Source organism: Stegostoma tigrinum, chromosome 44 (assembly GCF_030684315.1).
Source record: "Stegostoma tigrinum isolate sSteTig4 chromosome 44, sSteTig4.hap1, whole genome shotgun sequence".
Lineage (NCBI taxonomy): Eukaryota > Metazoa > Chordata > Chondrichthyes > Orectolobiformes > Stegostomatidae > Stegostoma > Stegostoma tigrinum.
The window spans coordinates 12,407,979-12,421,544 of NC_081397.1; the positions used below are offsets into that span (position 1 = coordinate 12,407,979).

General features: G+C 42.8%; 1 protein-coding gene across 1 annotated transcript in view; it reads left to right on the plus strand.

Annotated features, from left to right (window-relative positions):
* The window catches only part of LOC132207190 (histone H3-like), a 913,943-nt gene that overhangs the window by 441,644 nt on the left and 458,733 nt on the right, over positions 1-13,566 (plus strand). The window lies entirely within an intron of this gene.

Sequence of the window (13,566 nt, forward strand, 5' to 3'; positions counted from 1 at the left end):
TGTTGGTACATGTTCAAGCTTCTCTATCTTCTGCCTGATGGAAGAGGTCAGAAGACAGCATAATTGGGTGCCAGGGGTCTTTGATGATGTTGGCAGCCTTTCTGCAGCAATGAGAAATATAAGTGGAGTCCATGTATCAGAGGTTAGCTTCCGTAATGGTATGGGCTGTGCAAACAACTTTGTGCAGTTTCTCTTGGTCCTAAGCAGAGCAGTTATTGTATCAGGCCATTATGCACACAGATAGAATGCTTTCTGTGGTCCATCTGAGAAAGTTGGTGAAGATCCTTTATGGACATGCTGAATTTCCTAAGCTATCTGAGGAAGAAGAGGCGTTGTTCTGCCTTCTTTATCATCACATCCATGTGGGAGGCTCAGGGCAGATTGTTGAAGTAGATATGGGAGTGTCCTCCTCCCTTCCTCCTGAAGTACTAATGTCCAAAGTGTACTGTGCTAATAAACTCCACAGCTTTGATCACCCTCTGTGTGAAGGAATATTTCATTGTCTCACACCTAAAGGTCGAATTTGTATCTTAAACCCAACTCCCCAAAGGGGCATCATTCTTGTTACATCTGGTCTGTCGAGCCCAATGAGAATTTCATAAATTTCAATCAGATATCTTTTAATTCACCTCAGCAGATCCAGATCCAGAAATGTCTGAAAACATGATCAAATGCATGGTTTGGGAGGTTGAAGTAGTTTCTATGGATTTTAGTAGAGGTTTTCACAAGGTCTCACACTAAAGACTGATTGAGATGGTTAAAGCACATGGAATTCAGGGAAACTTGACGAGATGGAGCAGAAATGGGCTTCATAATAGAATACTAAAGATAGTAGTAGAAGGCTTCGTAATACAATACTAAAGGTAGTAGTAGAAGGCTGTTTGAGTGACTGCAGCCCAGTATTCAGCGGAATATCACAAGATCAATACTGGACCCCTTATTATTTGTTATATAAACAAATAACATGGCTGAAAATGTGGGGGGTATGTGAAGCAAATTTGCAGGATAGTTAAAAGTGAAAAAGATAGTTGTAGTTTACAGGAAGATGTAAATGTGTTGGTCACACGGACAGAACAGTGGCAGATAGTATTTGACCCTGATAAGTGTGAGATGATGCACTTGGAAGAACAAACGAGATGAGTGAGTATTTAATGAGTGGCAGCACATTGGGTAGCTCAGACGAACAGAGGAATGTCAGGCTATTTTTTCACAGGTCGCCCACGTCCAACTTCAAATGTGAAAATCCCGATATGGAAATTGCTCGCGAGTACATTAGCTGGTAGCCTATCCGATTTTTAATCCGTGGGTCGACGGTTCATATCATCATGTTCTCTTCAATAACAACAACAATTAAAGAGAGAAATCAAAATCTGAAGGGAGCTTCAGGTGTTGCTTTATCAACTCAGAAGCAAGAACTGCTAAATTCTCTATCCACAGTAATTTTTGAATCTAGACTCCCAGATACACTTCATATGAAAGTGTCTCCAGGCCCATTCTTGCTTTGCCCAAAGTATGGCTGCTTTGGACAAGGAACAAAATCAACCTCTCTAACTGGAAGCCAGATATTGGCAAAATGCAAAATCAAATAAAATTTAACAAATACGGAGAGTTCAAAATGTTCCAAAGGAAAATGTCTCAGGCTCAGTTAGTTAGTTAATATGTTTACATAGCAAGTTAGACGATCCTCAGTGTGAAACCCAGTAGTGCCTTTGTTCTAAATCAGTCACCAAGTCCACTTTACTGCAAACTCACAACCATTGTGCTTTCTGCACAGAAAAGAGTAGACAAGATGTATATCGAGGAAAAGCAAGGATGGTTTGCAACAGCTATGCCTGAGGAGTAGCACATGATGTGACAGTGCTGAAGTCTTTCTTCAATGAAGACCTTAGAATCCCAGATCTCTTTGCATCCTACAGTTTGTGATGTACATGAATTTGTGCCAATTTTGTTGCTTTCAGGCTCTCTTGTGCCACCTTATCCCTTCAAGAAATGTCACATAAAATCCTTTACCAGTCTCTATAGGGTGCTTATTGCCTTATTGCAATTCAATATAGCTTATTGCAATGGAAGAGTTCACTGAAATAAACAAGACCTTCTCAGCCTTAAAAGTCCACTGTTGATTCTGATGTTCCAAGGGAGATGCAATTGAAAGGTTTATGAAATCCTTAGAATCTCTAATGTGGAAGTGGGCCATTCAGCAAATTGAGTCAATGTCAACCGCCAGAAAAGCATCCAAATCAGAACTGTCTTATCCCTGTACCCTGCATTTCGCATGTCTAATTCACCAAGCTTGCACATTCCTGGACACTTTGGGCAATTTAACAAGACCAATCCACCTAACCTGCACATCTTTGGGCTGTGAGATGAAATCCATGCAGACACAGGAAGAATGTGCAAACTCCACACAGAAGGTCACCTGAGCCTGGAATTGAACCTGACTCCCTGGAGCTGTGAGGCAACATTGCTAACCACTGAGTGACCATGTGGCTCCTAACAATGTCAATGAAATAATGTTAAACACATTCTATCAGGCTGTGCTTGCATGACAGTCTCAAACAGGAAAAAGAGAACAAAGATGAACACCTTTAAAAAGACCATACAATTAGAACAGAAGTAGGCCTTTCGGCCCCTTGACCAAGCTTTGCCAATCAGACCACGGCTAATCCAACATTCCTCATGCTCACTTTCCTACCCTTTCCCTCTGACCCTTGATTTGCATTCAATCTCATCTTTAAACATAGACAAGGTCTCTTCTTCCACAACTCTTTGCAGCAGGGAGTTTCAAAGACTCTTAACCTTTCAAGAGAAGGAAATGCTTCTCCTCTCAGTCTTAAAGTGCCTCTTTGTTCTGAGACAATGCATTCTGGTAAAAACATGAGTCATAACATCCTCTCAGCATCCACACTGTCCAGCCCCTTAAGAATCCCCCATGTTTCGATGAGATCACCTCTTATTCTTCCAAAGTGTAGTGAGTATACTCCCAATCGATTTAAAGTCATTCCATTTGGTATGATGAATGTACCAGCCACATTTCAAAGACAAACAAAGTCATTTCAGAATTACCCAGTTGTGTGATGTACACAGACAATCCAGTGATTATTTTCTGGTTGCAGTAGCAGCGCGAGCGGGAGCTTGGACCAGGGGCCTGTCGGGAAGCCGGTGAGTCACTGTTTTTGAATCAATAAAAAGCGTACCTCAATCAGCAGCACCTCGGAGCAGAGGTTTCTGGGAAGGGAGTGACCTTTTTCCTTTCATCCCTCAGCTGTATAACTGATCGTTGTACAAACCCGAGACCCTACCCTTGTAGGGCCTCCCACCCATCCACCTCCTCTAACCTTATACACCAGGGATAAATCAAGGTAAGCTTCTCTTTTTTTTACCTTCTGTTTAGGGGATTAGCAGGGATGGGAGTGCAGGTAGAGGAATGTTCCCCCTGCATGATGTATGAGGTGAGGGACGCCATTAGTGTCCAAATACATCTGCAGGAAGTGCACCTAACTCTTGCTCCTCCAGGACTGCGTTAGGGAACTGGAGCGGGAGCTGGATGCACTTAGGATCATTTGGGAGGCAGAGTCAGTGATAGACAAGAGTTTCAGGCAAGTAGTTCCTCCTAAGCATGAAGAAAGCTGGGTAACTGTTAGAAGGGGAAAAAGCAGTCAGTGCAGGGATCACCTGTGGTCATTCCCCTGAAAAACAAGTGTATCGTTTTGGATACTGTTGGGGGTGGGACTTACCAGGGGCATGCAGTAGGGTGCAGGTCTCTGGCACAGAGTCTGTCCCTCTTGCACAGAAGGGAAGGGGGGATAGGAAGAGAGTGATAGCCATTGGGGACTCAATAGTTAGAGGGACTGATAGAAGGTTTGCCGGGAACGAAAGAGACTCACGATTGGTGTGTTGCCTCCCAGGTGCCAGGGTCCGTGATGTCTCGGATCGTGTCTTTGGGGTCCTGAGGGGAGAGGGTGACCAGCCCCAAGTCGTGGTCCACATAGGCACCAATGACATAGGTAGAAAGAGGGGTAGGGATGTCAGGCAGGATTTCAGGGAGCTAGGGTGGAAGTTGAGAGCTAGAACAAACAGAGTGGTTGTCTCTGGTTTGTTACCTTATGATAGCGATGCAAAGAACAGGGAGAGATTTCAGCTGAACATGTGGTTGCAGGGATGGTGGAGGAGGGAGGGCTTCAGGTACATGGACAATTGGGGCTCATTCTGGGGAAGGTGGGACCTCTACAAACAGGATGGTCTCCACTTGAACCAGAGGGGCACTAATATCCTGGGTGAGAAATTCGCTAGTGCCATTCGGGTGGATTTAAACTAGCTCAGAAGGGAGACGGGAAACTGAGGTGTCGTCCTAGTACACAGGAGGATGAGCATAGGGAGGACATGGTCAGGACCTCACTGTCACAGGAGTGTGCTGGCAGACAGCAAGCTGGATTGAAGTGTGTCTACTTTAATGCCAGGAATATCCGGAATAAGGTAGAGCTTGCAGCTTGGAAAGGTACCTGGGACTTTGATTTTGTGGCCATTTCGGAGACATGGATAGAGCAGGTTCAGGAATGGATGTTGCAGGTTCCAGGGTTTAGATCTTTCATTAAGGTCAGGGAAGGTGGTAAAAGAGGGGGAGGTGTGGCTTTGTTGGTCAAGGACAGTATAACGGCGGCTGAAAGAACTTTTGATGAGGATTCGTCTACTGAGGTGGTATGGGCTGGGGTTGCCAAGGAAGGTTTGTTGACTGAGTCAGTGTGGGTGGAAGTTCGGAACAGCATGGGAGCAGTCATCTCACTGGGGGTTTTCTATAGACCCCCAAATAGCAGGAGGGAGATGGAAGAACTCATTGGCCGGCAGATTGTTGAAAAGTGCAAACGTATCAGGGTTGTTGTTATGGGTGACTTCCACTTTCCCAATATAGATTGGAACCTCCGTAGTGCAGATGGTTTGGATGGAGCTGTTTTTGTCAGGTGTGTTCCGGAGGGTTTCCTTACTCAGTATGTGGACAGGCCAACAAGGGGGGAGGCCATTTTGGATTTGGTGCTCGGCAATGAGCCAGGACAGGTGTCAGATATCGTGGTGGGAGAACACTTTGGCGACAGTGACCGCAACAGCCTCACATTTACCATAGCCATGGAAAGGGAAAGAAGCAGTTACCGGGGAAGATAATTAACTGGGGTAAAGAAAACTATGACGCTATCAGACAGGAGTTGGGAAGCACAGATTGGGAGCAACTGTTCCATAGAAAGGGCGTAGCAGACATGTGGAGGCTGTTTAAGGAGGAGTTGTTGTGAGTGATGCATAAATTTGTTCCCCTGAGACAGGTAAGAAGGGGTAAGATTAAGGAGCCTTGGACGACGAGTGCAGAGGTGCTTCTTGTCAAAAAGAAAAAGGCAGCTTATGTAAGGTGGAGGAAGCAAGGGTCTAACACAGCTTTAGAGCATTACAGGGTTGCTCGGAGAGAGCTCAAAAGTGGACTGAGGAGGGCCAGGAGGGGGCACGAACAAGGCTTGGCAGGGAGGATTAGGGAGAACCCAAAGGCATTTTACTCATACATGAGGATTAAGAGAATGATCTGGGATAAGGTAGGACCGATCAGGGATAGCATAGGGAACTTGTGCGTGGAGTCTGAGCAGATAGGGGAAGCCCTAAATGAGTTTTTTCTTCGGTTTTCATGAAGGAAAGGGACCTTGTTCTGAATGAGAACTTTGAGGAGCATGAAAACAGGCTTGAACAGATCGGGATTGAGGAAGTTGATGTGCTGGAAATTTTGGCAAACATTAAGATTGATAAGTCCCCAGGGCCAGACCAGATTTATCCTAGGTTGCTCCGGGAAGTGAGAAAGGAGGTTACTAAGCTGCTGGCGAAGCTCTTTGCTTCCTCACTCTCCACGGGAGTCATACCGGAAGATTGGAGGGAGGCAAATGTTGTTCCTCTTTTCAAGAAAGGGAATCGGGAAATCCCTGGAAATTACAGACCAGTCAGTCTTACATCTGTGGTCAGCAAGGTTTTGGAAAGAATTCTGAGGGGTAGGATTTATGACTATTTGGAAAAGCATAGCGTGATTAAAGGAAGTCAGCATGGCTTTGAGAGGGGCAGGTCATGCCTTACAAATCTTATTGAGTTCTTTGAGGAAGTCATGAGACAGGTTGACGAGGGTCGAGCAGTGGACGTGGTGTACATGAACTTCAGCAAGGCATTTGAAAAGGTTCCCCACGGCAGGTTCATTCATAAAGTCAGGAGGTACGGGATACAGGGTAATTTGGCTGTCTGCATTCAGAATTGGTTGGCTGACAGGAGGCAGAGAGTGGTTGTAGATGGTAAGTATTCTGCCTGGAGGTCAGTGCTGAGTGGTGTCCCACAGGGCTCTGTTCTTGGGCCTCTGCTCTTTGTAGTTTTTATAAATGACTTGGATGAGGAGGTTGTGGGGTGAGTTAGTTTGTTTGCTGATGACACAAAGGTTGGAGGTGCCGTTGATAGTATCGAGGGCTATTGCAGGTTTCAGCGAGACATTGACAGAATGCAGAGCTGGGCTGAGAAATGGCAGATGGAGTTCAACCTGGATAAATGTGAAGTGATGTATTTTGGAAGGTCGAACTTAAATGCTGAATTTAGGATTGAAGGCAGGATTCTCGGCAGTGTGGAGGAACAGCGGGATCTTGGTGTTCAAGTGCACAGCTCCCTCAAAGTTGCCAACCAGGTGGATAAGGTTGTTAAGAAAGCATATGGTGTTTTGGCTTTCATTAACAGGGGGATCGAGTTTAAGAGCCGCGAGGTTATGCTGCAGTTCTACAAAACCCTGGTGAGACCACACTTGGAATATTGTGTCCCGTTCTGGACGCCCTATTACAGGAAAGATGTGGAGGCTTTGGAGAAGGTGCAAAGGAGGTTTACCAGGATGCTGCCTGGACTGGAGGGCTTGTCTTACGAGGAGAGGTTGACTGAGCTCGGACTTTTCTCTCTGGAGAGAAGGAGGAAGAGAGGTGACCTGATTGAGGTGTATAAGGTAATGAGAGGCATGGATAGGGTCGATAGCCAGAGACCTTTCCCCAGGGCAGGATTGATTGCCACGAGGGGTCATAGTTTTAAGGTGTTAGGAGGAAGGTATACAGGAGATGTCAGAGGGAGGTTCTTCGCCCAGAGCGTTGTGAGCGCATGGAATAGTTTACCAGTGGTAGTTGTGGAAGCAGAGTCATTAGTGACATTTAAGCGACTGCTGGACATGCACATGGACAGCAGTGAATTGAGGGAAATGTAGGTTAGGTTATTTTATTTTTGGATTAGGATTATTCCACGGCACAACATCGTGGGCCGAAGGGCCTGTACTGTGCTGTACTTTTCTATGTTCTATGTTCTGTGTTCTAATACTGAGGGATGCAGTAACTGCAACACCATTGAGTATCAGGGGGCACGATGGTTACATTTGTTTTTCTCCCAATGACAATCTCCAAGATATTCATTGTTGGGGAGAATTAAAGCTCTCCATTAGATTTTGAACCCATCAAACTGCTTAACTCCCTGTTAAATTATTTGCATTAAACTGGTCCCCACTGATAGCCTCAATCGATGGGTAAACTCCATGGTTTTTGAACTCGGTGTGTTTTCTCCTCAGTTCCTGTCACAGATGCTGTGCTGATACCCCGCACCAATGGGACTGAGATACAGCCCGGGGACCGCCTTGTTCTCTGGTGCCTGGTGAGGGAAGGCACTGAGCCCCAGTTCATTTGGTACTGAGATGGGGAAATGGGTCTCAATATGATACTATTCAGAGGGTTGCTCTCAGCTGAAGAGCCGACTTCCTCACTGTAGGGATTCTATGATCCATCTGATGGTGTGGTTTCTGTTGAGCAGAAGTTTAAAATAACTTGCCAAGGGGAGATTCATGCCAGCGAAGGTACATTTTACATTCACAGAGGCACCTATACTTTCCCATAATATTTCTGACACAGAACAAATTGTGGTTTTTACATTCAACATCTGAAACAGTCAAGCTCATGGCAATTACACATGTCAGTATCAGAATGAAAGTGTAGGACAGATGGCAGTTTCACCATTTTGCAATGAAACAAAGATTGTCTTGAGAGGTAGGTAACCTTTAAATGTGCGAGTCCCTGCCCCCTTTGAAGCAAGAGAGTGCAAGAGGTACACAGCTGGAAGCTGCCCCTTTTGGTCCAACTCGTCCATTCTGGCTAGGTTTCCTAAAGTGAACTGGTCCCACTTCCCTGCATTTGGCCCATATCCTTCTAAACCTTTCCTATCCATGTACCTGTCCAAATGTCATAATTTTACCCACCTCCACTACTTCCTCTGGCAGCTCACTCCATAGACACACCTTACTCTGTGTGAAAAAAAATGCTCCTCAGGTGCCTTTCAAATCTTTCCTCTCTCACCTGAAACCTATGACCTCTAGTTTTGAATTCCCCTACTCTGGAGAAAAGATATTGGCTATTCAACTTATCAATGCATCTCATGATTTTGTAAAACTATCACTAAGCTTCCTAAGCTGCAGGGAAAAAATATCCCAGCCTATCCAGTCTCTCCTTATAATCAAACCCTCCAGTCTCAATAACTTCCTTGTAAGATTTTTCTGCACCCTTTCCATTTTAACAACACACTTCCTTGCAGGGGGACCAGAATCCTACACAGTACTCCAAATGTGGCCTTACCATTGGTAACATTAATTGTGTTACCAATATTGCTACAAGTTTTAATATTGTCACTTCAATAGAGAACTACTGTTCCTATTTTTAATGTCACATGTGCTCTCCTCTTTCACACTGTATCCATCAAATATTGATATAATTTCAAAAGTTGACAGGAGAGCCATGATTATTCTTCTATTTTTTTTCAAGATTTTAACACAAATGTGAAATTTTTGTTTCAGGATTATTGTACGTTTTCAGAGCAAGTAACCTGGGGGGGGGTTAGCCCAGCCAGAATACCACAGAGCCAGTAGCCGCTCATACATACTCCACATTGTAGCTCACAAGGAGAAGACCTCTCCCTGGGTCAGAATTTGCATGTTCAAGCCCCACCACAGAATGTATTGATTATCATAAAAACAGACTGATTGCAAAATGAAGCAAATTTGGAATTTTCTTCATGTTAATGCCCCCCTAATTTACCAGGGCATGTTCTTTTTGTTTTCACTGAAGATCATCATTCTATTGATCAGCTATTTCGCCTGTGTCTCACAGCTGTTGTTTTGGTTCTGCTTGCAACCTTTCTTGCGTTGGAACTGAGAAATAAATCCCAGGAACTGAAGAATATAAATGGTAAGAAGGTGTGTTGATCCTATTAATTATGATAGTTTTCTCATTTCCTTTCATACTTACATTCAAAATAAAAGATTGTGAAATTTAAAATGAGGATGTTAATACTAATTATGGGTAGACTTGCCAATATCTGAAGTTACTGTTAGTTCAATATCTTAACCTTGTGTATTTGAATATTCAAGAGAATTTTGTAGGATATTTACAGAGCTTGAAATATTTAATATTTTCTCATGGGACATGGGTATTGCTGCCAGGCCAGTATTAATTGTCCTGTTCCTAGTTGTCCCTTGAGGAGGTGGTGGTATGTGCCACTGCAGTCCATGTGCTGTAGGGTGACCCATAATGCCCTTTGAGGGTCAGTCATGATCTTATTGAATGGCAGAAAAGGCTTGATGGGTCAGATTGTTCCTATTTCCTCTGTCCTCAGGGAGCGCACTCCAGGGTTTTCAGCCAGTGACACTGAAGAAACAGGTAATATAATTCCCATTCGAGATGGTGACTGGCTTGGAGTGGAACTTGAAGAGGGTGATATTCCAATGTATTGCCCTGGTCGAAGATGGAAGTAGTTTTGGGTTTGTAAGGAGCTGTCAAAGGATCTTGGTGAATTTCTGCTGTACATCTTATGCAGAGTTAACATTTTGAGCCCATGACGCCCCTTCAAAATAATTCTGGGAAATTTTGTCAAATGAATGTTTCCTCTTTTCCCTTTTCCTGACAAAGGGATCTGCTCCTTGCATTGAAAGTTCTATTTGACAATTTCTGATGACAATGAAATGAACAGTTGTTTTGTAGTTTTGAAAAGTCCGAACCAAATTTCAAACAGGTTTTAGACAATGAATGCTTGGGAATGATTTTTTAAATCTCTTTTTTTTCCTGCAAGTCCAACGATGTCCAGGGGCAACATCACAGACAGAACAATCAATTCCTTCAGTGGTTCAATAATTCAACAAGGACATTCGCTCTGGTCCATCACAAGGATACAACAAAAGGATTCCTCATGAGTTGCAAGCTGCTGGATTCCGAGAATAGGGATGTAGATTGACTCATCAAGAACAAATAAAATGCAAAATAAAGCTGTGTGTCTAGACTTGCCCCAATCCCATGAACAAAGATAAAAGAAAATGAAAATTATGACAAAAGGGAACTGAGGAATTGCATTTGTTCAGCAAGGGTGTAGCCTGATGACTGTGTGGTCACTGAATCTAATGACAGGCATGTACGCAATGTATGCAACGTACAATGGACTGAGAAATGTTGTGTTGGGACCATTATTGTTTTTCTCCATTGTTGGAGCTGTGAACTGAATTTCACCATTGAATTTGGAACTTTGATCAGGAGGTTGCTTCTATTTCATTTTTAAAAGAGCAAGAAACTCATGTTTGCATTTGGACATTGACCAGGAAAAATAATTGTGGGTTAATTCTTGTTCGAAGAGCACTGCAGACATTTCCGCACCAGGATATGCTAATCAAAATGACTGGCAGCTGATTGCATGTTGTATCGGTCAATCAAAGGAAATTCAGTGCTGGCCAGCAAACCACAGAAAATGTTGAAAAAAAGAAATCACAAATGGAACTCATTGTATTTTTTCAACTCCAGAAGGTTGCATGCTCAGAAGGTGCAAGAGGGAAGCTGTGTGTGTCTTCTACTTCATCAAGCTTTATGTTCAATGAATGAAATGTTGAAATTTCTGATAACAGACTCCCAGTTTCTGAGAAAGAAGTGAATGTTTCTCAGAGCCTGATGGAACGGTGGTCACAGGATTCAACCAAATATAATCCCATGTGCCTGTGATACAACACATTGTTCAATGATTCTATGAAGACCTCCACACATTGTGATGACAGTTATCAAACTGGCAAACTTAGTTTCTTTTAATTTATCCATTTAATTTTATCTGCCTGTCCATATGCACGTGTGGCAGATGTAACCGAAGAGAACTGAGCTGAAATCATAATCATTACTTGGAATGCCATGTTGCTTAGTTTAACTTTGCTAAAGCTACACCTTTAAGAATAAATTGTTAATTCCTGTTCAAGTTATAAACTTGGTGTTGGATATCTGTTGTTTTTTGTAGTCATAGGCATGTACAGCATGGAATAGATTTTCCAATCCAATTCATCTACACTGACAAGATTTGCTTTACCAAAATGCAACACCTCACATCTATCTAAATTATAGTCCATCTGCCACTCCTTGAGCCATCTCATCAAGGTCCAATTATACACTGAGATAACCACCTTCAGTGTCCACGACACCAGCAACTGTGGTGTCATCTTCCATATCTATTAAGATTGTGCTGACTTTTACCTTGATGGTTTCTTGATAGTTTGTTTTCCCACACGAGGACAAACCTCCTCAATGATAACTGAAACTGATTTGTTCATAACAGTGGAGAGTATTGTTATAAAGTGGGGGTTTACCTTTCTCTGAGAACTAAACCCAAAACACACAAAAGAGGAGCCCCTCACTCTATAATCTGTGAAAAGGAGCATGAAAAGTGTTGTAACCTGCCTTTCAGCAATGTCTAGTGGTTAAACTAAAAAGAAAACCATGACAACCACTTTAAAACCAACAAGTACAGTTTATTTGTCTAAATCTAACAGTGAGCAAATTAGCTAAACGTTTAACAGACTGAATAAACCCTTCCCACTATTAAGTATTTCGAAAGAAAGCAATGTCCTAATGGTATGCTGCTCCAATAATTGCAAGCCTTACTTCATAAATATAGTCTCTCTTGAAATTACAGCTTGGTTGCATGTCTTTCGGAATGTTCTGTGCCTTCTCCACCAAACATTCTGTCAGGAACATCCTCTTTGTTGATTCTTCTGTCAGGAATATTAACTCATTGTGCTGTTGGTACCTTTAATATTTAGATGGCGCTTTCTCTAAGACACAGAGGAGGCTGTGAGCCAGTGTTTTTCTCTTGAGTGATGAGACCTTTTAGCTCTGTCAGATGGCACTTAGCTCTCTGCTCTTTGTCCAACTGCCCCCTTCTTTTATACACTTGATGACACATCAATTTCTTACAATAGGATTAGTCCTACGTTGTCAAAACCATCAGATTTAAATGTGGTTGGTTTTTGGCATTGAAGTGTCTGGTTCAAACTGATTAGCTAAATTCAAAAGCTTGTTGTTTTGGTTAAAAGCTGCTGTTTGACCTGTTAACTGGACAGCCTTTTGACACAAAGTTTTCAATCTGGGTGCCCTCTGTGTATTTGCAAACATTCAGGTGCTGCTCATAAACATCCATTTTAAGTCTTTAAGCATAGAAAAAAATCACATCATATTTTAAAGGCACCATGCAATGCTTCACCCACCACCCAGCATTTTACAAGCAAATTCTAACTTCCTGCCTCCCAATCCACAAGCTCTCAAACAAACTTTGCAACAGTGTCATACAATTTCCCAAACACACATTTGCTTATCGTATCCACAAATTCCACCAGTTTAATTTATTTTTCAAAAATTATTGCTGTTCGCAAGCTTTTGTTTTCATTTAGAAGCATTCCCAATTCAGACGTAGAACTTTAGGTTAAGAAGGTATAAAATTTTATCAGACTTTATTTTGACCACATGTGGAATATGTGTATTGTTGTATTCGAAGGATGTGGAAGTTTGGAGAGGGCGCAAAAGAGGTTTACCAGGATTGAGGTTGGACAAGCTTGGATTGTTTTTGCAAGAATGTCAGAGGCTGAGGGGGAATTAATAGAAGTATATAAAATTATGAGAGGCACGGATAGGTTGGATTGTCAGAGTCTGTTTTTGCAGGACGGTACTAGTTATTACAATGAGGGGCATAGGTTTAAGGTGGGGGGGAATCATTTAAAGGTCGTGCGAGGCAAGGTATTTATACGAGGGTAGTAGGTGCCAAGAACTTGCTGCCAGGCATGGAAGCAGATAGTGTAGCAACATTGAAGGGGCATTTAGACAGAGACATGAGCAGGTAGGGAATAGAGGGATATAGACCTTGTACAGGCAGATTTCAATAGTGTAGAATGGTCAAGAGAAGACATGGTGGGCTGAAGCACCTGCTCTTGTACTGCATCTTTCTACGTTCTGTGTAAGTATGGACACTTTCATCAGTTTGCCTCAGTGGCACAACACAGAGATAGGAGCAATTTTTCAATTTTTGATGGTCAATTGCAACTCAAAGGCACACAAATATTTTTGCTCCAGGATTTTGACGACAATGAAAGAGAACAGTCAATCGAAATTTACTTCTTTTTGAATCAGTATTGTACCATTAAAATAAATAATAAGTTAGCCATGCCATCGTTCTCTGTAGGTTGGTTGTAAACCAGAC